Source organism: Eleutherodactylus coqui, chromosome 6, assembly GCF_035609145.1.
Source record: "Eleutherodactylus coqui strain aEleCoq1 chromosome 6, aEleCoq1.hap1, whole genome shotgun sequence".
Lineage (NCBI taxonomy): Eukaryota > Metazoa > Chordata > Amphibia > Anura > Eleutherodactylidae > Eleutherodactylus > Eleutherodactylus coqui.
This window is the reverse complement of record NC_089842.1, coordinates 197,385,823-197,396,302: the sequence shown is the minus strand read 5'-3', so window position 1 is coordinate 197,396,302 and position 10,480 is coordinate 197,385,823.

Below are 10,480 nucleotides of genomic sequence, written 5' to 3'. Positions count from 1 at the left end.
GAAAAAAACAGAAAAAAATATATAGACATGCTGCGGCTTGGGAATCCGTGCCGCAGCGCCGGCTTTGCCGCGACAGATTGGCCATTCTGTGTGGACAAGATTTTTGACAAATCTCATACACATGGCTGGCTATCCCTGGGATTAGGGTTCGCAGGCAGATTTGCCGAAGCTAAATTCCGGATGCAATTTCCCCGGCAAATCCACCCTGTGTGAACCCAGCCTTAGGATGGTTTCCCATGGGCTGGAATTAGCCTGCATTACACACCTAAATCCTTAGCATATTTGGCCGCTGCAAATTCTGATCCTAAACGTTGATGTAGAATTGCCTTACAGAATTAGGCCACTTTTCAATTCCTCAAAAAAAATCTACACGGAGCCATGTGTATTTTTGTGCGGAATTTACTGTGGCTTGCATCCTGATGGCTTATTCCACACTTATGAAAGTACCCTTAAAAGGGCGCAGAGAAGATGGGAAATCTGGTCTAAAATTAATATCTCAATTTTTTTTTTTGCCCCATATTTTTTCGGTTTTAATCTCCATTTTCCTGTTTTTTCTAAATAAGCTGAAAAAAATACCAAAACACATTTTTTTTATATAAAAGAATCATATGCACAGCAATTCCTTAATATATATAACTGAATTGTATAGAATTATTCTGGTAATTAGTACATAATAAAGGAAACCTGTCAGCACCTTCGGGGCCACTAAAGCGGCAACCTGCCGTCATGTAGCTGGTTTTAACTTTGTAAAGATGTACCTGTAATAAGCATCCGTTTCAGTATCACATAGAAAAAAGAGTTATAACTGAAATTAGTCATATTTCATCTCCACTACTATTGGCATGCACAGTGAGGCAAGATACAGTGGATAAGTAGATATAAAAAGTCTACACAACCCTGTTAGAACACCATGTCATGTTAAAAAATCAGACAAAGCGGAATAATTTTAGATTTATTTCCACCTGCAATCTGACCCGTTGTCTGTACAATTCCATTGGAAAACAAACTGGAATCATTTAGGGGGAAAAAATAAAAATTACAAAACTGAAACACTGTGGTTGTAAAAGTGTGAACGTCCTTTTATATTCGGGGATGTGGTTGTATTCAGAATTAGGCAATCGCATTTAAACTCATGTTAGATAGTAGTCAGCCCTCCGCTGCCATTATTTACAGGGATTCTGATATACCCCGTATAAAGTTCAGCTCTTCTACGATTTTCCTGACATTTTCTTAGTTGTATTTTTCAGCAGAAGCTGTAAAGAGTTTACAGCACATCAAAGGGATCAGTCAGGAGAAGGGAACCAAATACTTTCCAAGGCATACCATATACCATGGAACAAAGCCAAGAGGCCGTCAGCAAAATTAAAGGAGCTGCAGGAATTTTTGGCAAGTACTGGTTGTGTAGTGCATGTGACAACCATCTCCTATATTCTTCATATGTCTTGGCTGTGGGGTAGGGTGGCAAGATGGAAGTCTTTTCTAACAAAGAAAAACATCCAAGTCCGGCTATTTTTTGTCAAAACCTACGTCAAGTCTGCCAAAAGTACGTGGGAGAACGTGTTATGTCTGATGAGACCAAGGTTGGACTTTTTGTCAATAATTCCAAAAGGTATGTTTGGCACAAAGCCTACACTGCGCATAACTAGAAGACCACCATACCCACAGTGAAGATGGTGGAGGCAGCATTATGCTTTGGGGCTGTTTTTCTGCTGCTGGAACTGGGGCTTTAGACAAGGTAGAGGGAATTATGAACTGTTCCAAATCTCAGTCCATTTCGGCACAAAATCTTCAGGCCACTGCTAAAAAGTTGACAATTAAGAGGAATTTCACCTTTCAGCTCAACAATGACCCAAGGCACACCTCTAAATCAGCAAACAAAGGACTTCACTGGAAGAAGACTAAAGTTTTGGAATGGCCCAGCCAGAGCCCAGACCTGAATCCCATTGAAAATCCGACGGTTGGCCTAAAAAGGGCATTACACACAAGACACCTACCCATGGGGCTAGGGCTAATATTGATTTCCCGATTCAACTTAAAATTAGAATTGAGTGGCATTAAAATGACAAATAAACCAATCTTATTTGATTGATTCCCCAGCTCTAACTTAAACCACAAACAACATTTATCAACTATCCACAGCGTAGGTGATAAATATAAGATTGCTAGGATATCCAATGATCATGAAAATAAAAGGCCACAATTGCTCCATTCACTGTCTATGGGACTTGTTTCAGCAATATAGGATTTTAAGTGTATTCCCATCTACTCTAGTATTCACTATGTCCTTGTCCAAGATTTACCTAACTTCTACTCTAATCTTATTCTTGTCCCCCATTACATTCAACCAATAGAGGTTGAATGTATAAAATTATAGGTGTTCTATTGTTACAATATTATTTTTTACACTATTGAGAAAAAAAGAAAATTAATACAATATGGCAGAATTAAAAAAATGTGCCTCTATAAAGTATTAACTCACAGCAGCAATAATCTAGCTTGGTAAACTCAATTACTAATAAAATCCACTGAAGGTTACAAATTTTGGCAAGTAAGCCCACTTTTGTCAGCTTCACATACCATACCAGCATTTGGTTTGTGTAATCTTTACAGTATCCTTTATCATCACACTTCAAATTATGATGGTTTTAAAAAATTAATTTTGCTACAGTAACTTGTAAAGTATTAATTAGCAGAGAATATGGTAGCGTCTACTGTATTGATTAATTAACATAATTACAGTAACAGTAAATTCTAATTCCTTAAACAAAGAGTATCATTGAATCACACTATATTTAATAGTCACCATAAAATGTAATTTGTAATGTTATGATTCATTCCTGATTAGGAGAAGTTCAGCTGTATTAACTAATTAACTCAAAAAATAAAGTTCTTAGCACTGCAAATGTCTTAATTAACACTATAGGAATGATTCAAGTAATGATGAAGGTCTTGGTTCGACAGTGAACATTTTTCTATAAGTTTGTTTACAATTAAGTCTATCAAAGACTAAGTTAAATCATTTCGAAAAGTCACGCAAAACAACATTCAGCCATAAATCCATAAAACTCATAATTGCTTAACTAAAGCACAAAGATCCAAAAAGCATGTCAACTACTTAATTACAGCCTGGATTATCTGCAAGCAATCTAAGCAGATGCTAAAGTCCCAGAATGTTAGTGGCTATCAGTGACAGGCAATGCTCCATCTACATAGAACAAGTTAGAAATTAGAGATTAAAACCTCAGCTAATGAGCTTCTAATTCCTATGGGTAAATCAGTAGATCAACTGTATAATGATGTCAACATCTCAGTATAAGCAAGTCTTCAAGATTTCATGTAGATTGTGAGGCTACAATGCATTGGGTGCTGACCCACTGTTCCACTGACTGATTTGGCATTCAGCTACTCCTAAGGGTTTTCTGAAGGGTCCCCTTGTGAGGATATATATATATATTGCCATATGTTTTTAATGCTTTATACCAATATGCAAGTTCTATTCAATTCCAAATGAGAAAAAAAACTTAATACGTCGCCTTATACCAGATATGCCAAAGGCCTTACCAGGCGAAGACAAAATGTGCAGCAAAGGAAGAACCAGACACAAGGACGCGTACTTGGCTGTTTTCCCAGAAGCAAGATATCAAGATGTTCAACTATGCATCTGAATTTTCACTGTCTCAGGCCGGAAATCCGGACTTCCCATATATGGTTATTAGCCCATCACCCATTCCTGGTGATGAGACAAAGGGTATAAGATCTCATGTAATCTGTAATAAAGCGCGAAGCGCAGCCATGTCCCGTGTGAGAAACTATACCAGACCTCCGTGTGGTGTTTTCTTCTTATCGCCGGCAGCGGGGCAAGTGGGGTGGGCCTGATTGGTGCTGTGCTTAGAATTACCCTGACAAATAGCGCCCGAACGTGGGGCGACAAAGCCAGAGCCTACAACGCATTCCACCCGGATCCACGCCACGGAAAAGCCGTCCTGCTGCAAACCGAGCCTGATCAACTCAGAACTCCAGGTAAGACCAGCATATATTTATGTTGTGTTTTACGCTGAGAGTCTTGCAGCAGGACTGACTATCTGTGGTTTGTGACCGGACGGGTTGGGTTAAGAGTTCTACACGGTAACTCGTGTGGGCTCCGGGTTTGCCGTCATGGACCACTGACCGTGATATGCGCACCAATCGGTCACCCAGAAACTAGTCTGTAGTCTATTTGTACTTTGAAGTTTTAACGTTTTAATAATAGTGGAGATTGTTGTATCTGCAGAAGTTTTTTTTCTCTTTTTTTTCATTTTGTCTCATAGAAGAAGGGACCCTCGGTTTTAGTTTAGTTAGTTAATGGTTTGCCTTATATATGGGGCTAACGATTTGATTTCAGAGAGATGCATTTTATGAGGCTGGTTCCATAAGAGAAGGGACCCTCGGTTGTTTTGCCGGTATATAAGGGGCTGACAATTTGAAAATTAAGAGGGATGCACTCTATGGAGCGTGTTATTATTATTATTGTTGTTGTTGTTGTAATATGCGTAAGACCTTATTAAAGAAGATAGAGCCCCTCAAGGGCTGCCGCCGTGAGGATGAATTGGTGGAGGAGAGTTACAATTTGTAGAATGTAAGAAAACTTATGAAAATGTGTGACATCGACCCGCATGGTAGATTACAAAAAATGGTGTGTGGGAGGGAGGTCTTTAGGACCGAGAGGTGCCTTGGAAGACCAAGGGTTGCTAGAAAGTGCTGAAGTAACAAGCAAAGGTGAGCAGAAGGTTATAAAACATGTGATTTGTTGGCAAAGAGAGAGGAAAAGGTGTATAATATGTATAATCCATACCAGGTGGCTATATATGTGTGTATATATATATACTGTATGTGCAAATAGTTAACTGAGCTTGCTTTTAGGGGAGAAGAGTTTTGTTGACATGTAGCTGTAGAGTCTGTGTAAGCTTTCCAAGGTCAAGAAGATAACAAAGCGAGAGAAAATGCAATAATAACCCTGGATAATATCTCTGCTTGCTGTAAAGGAATGAAGGCTTGAAATGAATTTAATTAATTATACTGTCTTAGTAGGCAGGAAATATAGCAATTTCTAAGGTATATTCTTACTTATACAGGGGTTGAAAATGAATGTTGCAAGGTCCCAGCATATGTGTTATTTATGAGTTCAAATGCAGGCAATAGTTAAGCTAAAACAACTTATTCAGTCTGTGTTTCATATTCGTAGAGAGATAACAGTTTGTTTTACAAAGGTGGGGGCTTTCAGACTTGACTCTCAGCTCAGGGTCAAATACAGAGAAAGAGAGACAAGGGGGGCAGAAAAATACCCACAGATTCTAAAACACTTCAGCGTTTAATATAACATATAATAGCTTCAGTAGATAAGAAAGATAGAATGTCTCAGTCACTCAGCAAACTTTTTTCACATAATTTGTCATAAATAGCGCTCATTCACAATCTTATCTCAATAGAATCATGTACATTATAGCACTCACCTCAATGTTTTTCAACTGATGTATGTTTGTTTGCCAAACTTTTTTTGTCTGTGCATCTGCATGTACTGGTACGCCTTCAATGAGGGGGTGACGGAGCAGACTTGAGCGCATGGATGGATGAGAGTTAGTGACCCGTGTTTAGGCTGTGATGCAGATATTGACTGGGGATAAAGTTCCTCCCCATGCATGGGACTTTGCTTGGTTGAGATGTGGACGTGTAGACTGTTAAGCTGTAATTAAGCTGAGAAGAAAGACACAAGGAGCCAATATCGAAGGGGTGGAGCTAGATGATGTAATAGTACGTAATGTTTCATCCCTCTTGTCCACAAGGGAGGGGTGAGGAGCTTGAGCAGCTAGTAAAAGTTTTTGTTTTGTTTTTTCTCCTGTCTCAAATTTGATAAGACATTGCAGGCAGGATCAGACTAATAATGAATTCACTTAAAGGGATCTCACATTTCAAATATTAGTAGAAGTTTGTAGATTATTCTGCCCCGGTGTAACTCATGTTTCTGTTATAGGTGCTAACATCTTACAGGCCTTATCTGCATCCATCAAATCTTTTTACAATGTTATACTACCTTGAAACCGGGTACTATTGTTCCAATTTAGTACCCAGGTTCAAAGGGGGGGAGGAGAAGGCATAGGTGATCTAGGTATTGCAAGTCAGCCATTTTTAAATTTTTTGCAAGACATTTTTAAATTTTTAAAATTTTTTGCAACAAGGTTCTAATCTTTTTGAAATAGAATATCAGCCTGATTGTCTAGCAGTGATGCAAGAAGAAAATTTAAGTTTTAAAAAATTACTGAAAGCCCTTGTTAATAATGCATATTTTGAGTTGTTTTTTTATAGATGGTACCAGGGTGATTGACGACTCCACACTGGATATGCAATGGTTACACAACAAGATGTCCTAAAAGCAGAATGCCTCCGCATGTCACAGTACAAGAAGCGGAACTAAAAGCCCTCGCTGAGGCGTGTAGAGTGGAGGAAGGTAAGACGGCAAACATTTACACTGACTCCCGGTATGCATTTGGCATAGCTCATGATTACGGCCCAATATGGAAGGCCAGACAGTTTTTTACCTCAGCAGGACAGCCAATTAAGAATGATGCAGCGGTGCAGAGTCTCACGGAGGCCCTACTTCTACCTGACAAAGTGGAAAGCTCACACCAATTCCTACACCAGAGAAGCGAGAGGCAACGCCATCACAGGCCACACAGCAAAAGCAGCGGCCCTCAAGCCGTGGAAGAAAAGAAGAAAAGAAGAATTTAACAATAACTTTGGAATTTGACAATAAACTTGGACTTTGATATGAACTTGGACTTTGATAAAAACTTGGACTTTGATAAAAACTTTGAACTTTGACATGCTAAAGACTTTACAGTTACGAGCCAGCAAGGAAGAAAAGGAAAATGGACTAAAAAGGGACGGCGTATGGTGAACAGTCAACAGCACTTGCCTACCACGATCCCTGTGCCCCATGATGGCCCAGCTGATGCACGGAAAGATGCACCTCTCAAAGCAGCAATGATGTCGACGCTTGAACGAGGACGGGTGGCTCCTGGGTTTTCTGTAGCTGCTGCATAATTTGTCCAGTTTTGCATGATCTTTGCCGTAAGCAACAGGGCAGAAGTAAAATTTGCCACATCACACTTGCCTAGGCCACTCTACCCATTTCAGGGATTGCAAATTGGCAACACTCAGCTCCCACTTGTTGGGTAGTATGAATATGTGCTTGTTGTTGTTGATGTTTTTCAGGTTGGAGACCTACTCTGTTACCAAAGTAAATAAGCAGGTAACCGCACAGAAGCTCATGAATGAGGTAATCTGCAGATATGGGGCACCGGAAGTGATTGAGTCAAACAAAGGTACACACTTCACAGGTGAAATAATGCAACACATCATGTCTGCTTTGGGTATATTCCAGGTTTTTCACACACCCTACCATCCGCGGAGTAGTGGGAAAGTAGATACAAAAGCCAATAGAGGAAATGGGCAAATTTTGAATTGAGTGTCTTCCATTAGTTTTTCTTTTTCTCCAGGAGGGTACATGCCACAGTGGCCGAGTTTGGGGAATGATTTTCTTGTTAATTTTGTAATAGGTCCCTCCAAGGAATTGTCAATAATGCATTCTGCAGTCTCTGCTTTTCTCCCAGGTCCTACAGATGAGTGTCACAATCTGAAACCAGGTGACAGGGTCTATGTGAAAAAGTTTGAGCGAGAAACCCAGTTTAAAGGTCCTTACCAGATGTTGCTCACCACCCCAACTGCAGTCAAGCTCGAAGGAAAGCCCACTTGGATCCACACTTCGCACTGAAAAAAACTAATGATCCTGCATATCCTTTACATGCTATAATTTGGTACAATTCCTCTAACACACACCTTTGACTACTGTACACTAGCCCCCTGTTTCAGAACAAATTAATACAATCAAATGTGCAATATGAAGCCTACACTGAGGGTGAGAATCCAACACCGCATCATGCTAAAAGAGAAGTTGACGCTCCAGGTGGTAACTTTGATCCACATGTATGCATAGATGCAATAGGAGTGCCAAGGGGGGTGCCAGATGAATTTAATTCTAGAGATCAGGTTAAAGCAGGTTTTGAGTCCTTATTTGCTTTTGTCACTGTTAATAATAATGTAGATTGGATGAATTATATCTATTACAATCAGCAGAGGTTTGTAAACTACACCAGAGATGCTTTGCAAGGGTTAGCTGACCAGTTAGGGCCCACTGCATCCATGGCGTTCCAAAATAGAGTGGCCGTGGATATGATTTTAGCAGAAAGAGGTGGGGTATGTAATCTCATGTATGTGTATTATCCCTTTGATCAAAAAGAGTATGAGTAAGGGACTGGATAATGTGACACCAACGTTTCCCTTGTTTGAAAAAAAAAAAAGGAAAAAGATGAAGAGCCAGTTCCGATAATGCCAACCAGATACGTTACCAGAAGAATGGAGAAATGTACTAGTACTGTGTCTGCCCCGGTCTCATAAGATGGACTGTCAGTGGAATTCCCATTTGCCTAGGGTTAGTGCAGAAGACCTTAGGTTCCGGCGAGGGCACACCCTGCGGGGTGTTAACTCGTACAGATAGAGGGTATGGATGCCCGGAAATAAGCCCAGGGAATCCATGGCCTCCTTCTGAGGTGAGGTAGGGATCCCCCCCCCTTTTAGGAGTAGGGACTTACGGGCAAGTGGAGAAACCCTGACGCAAGGGAGAGACGACCGAGGAAGAGTGCAAGGTCTGATGCTTGATCTCCATATTTTTTTTAGGGGGGTTTGTGAGGATATATATATATATATATATATTGCCATATGTTTTTAATGCTTTATACCTATATGCAAGTTCTATTCAATTCCAAATAAGAAAAAAAACTTAATACGTCGCCTTATACCAGATATGCCAAAGGCCTTGCCAGGCGAAGACAAAATGTGCAGCAAAGGAAGAACCAGACACAAGGACGCGTACTTGGCTGTTTTCCCAGAAGCAAGATATCAAGATGTTCAACTATGCATCTGAATTTTCACTGTCTCAGGCCGGAAGTCCGGACTTCCCATATATGGTTATTAGCCCATCATCCATTCCTGGTGATGAGATAAAGGGTATAAGATCTCATGTAATCTGTAATAAAACGCGAAGCGCAGCCATGTCCCGTGTGAGAAACTATACCAGACCTCCGTGTGGTGTTTTCTTCTTATCGCCGGCAGCGGGGCAAGTGGGGTGGGCCTGATTGGTGCTGTACTTAGAATTACCCTGACACCCTGGTTTTCACCCTTTAACCACTTTTTGAGGGATCTGGTCTTTGCGGAAGGGAACCCCCTTTATGTTTCGCCAACAGCATTCTTAATGTAGTGGCAGTTGAACCCAAGGGGACCAAAAAGATTGAGCACATTACCAAAGGGACAGGCAATGACATCGTCAGTATAGGTAGAGTTCAGGTAGTAGAGGTCAGAACAGGTAGACTTTGACTTACTTGCCCATATGGCTGCATGCACAGAGCCTGTACAGAAATGTAAGGGGGGAATACTGCATCCTACTATAAAACCATATGACTAATGTGTTCCATATAGGCTCCATAGGGTTCTAATTGGTGCTTTTAGGAGAAGAAAGTTCCATACAGAGGCACAGTAGAGCCTCATGAACTTGAATGGAAGCCTTTAATGTGCATGAGGTCTTAAATGGGTTGGCTGTTTTAGCATTAAACACATATCCGTGGCATTTACTAACATCGTTTATTCAAGATATGCTCCATTATATTTATTACTAGCTGATTATTCGGTGTTGCCCGTGTATTTTATTTTTTGACACGAAAATAATTTAAATGTGTATATATATATATATATATATATATATATATATATATATATATATATTTATATATTAGGGGTGTGCTACAGAGGATGGCCTGTAGGGGGCAACAGACAATCAGTCTGGTGCCTGAAGTTAGAGGGAAAACACTCACAGGTGTGGTCAGTGATATAAAAAGGGTTGTTCCTACTGCAGTGGAGGAGAGTGTCTGGCTGAGAAGGCCAGGAAGGCAGCTCAGTGGAGCTGCAGGACTGTTAGCCCAGAGTGTGTGGCTGAGAAGGCCAGGGGTGGACAAGGAGACGCCCCTCACCTCAACACCTAGGAGAGGTGTGTGTCTGGGAGGACCAGACTTCAACTAAGGCTATATTGCGACCAGACTGCTGTTGAAAGAAAACTCCTGTTGTATGCAGTAGAGAGACGTTATGGACCAGGAACTACGTGGTTCCAGCAGGACCCCTGGAGTACGCCTGCCCTTGGACTAAGGGTCTGAAGGAACTACAGACTAAGGACCAGCTGCGATCTGGACATCCACAGGTCTGTGCAAATTAAGTGGACTTGTTGTTGCTGTTGCCTTCAACCCTGTGGAGGATTGTACTGAGGGGGCTTTGAAAAGGACTGTGAAGGGATGTTTATAAGAGACTTTGTTGTTGCCAAACGTTTATTATTTCCCTGGAG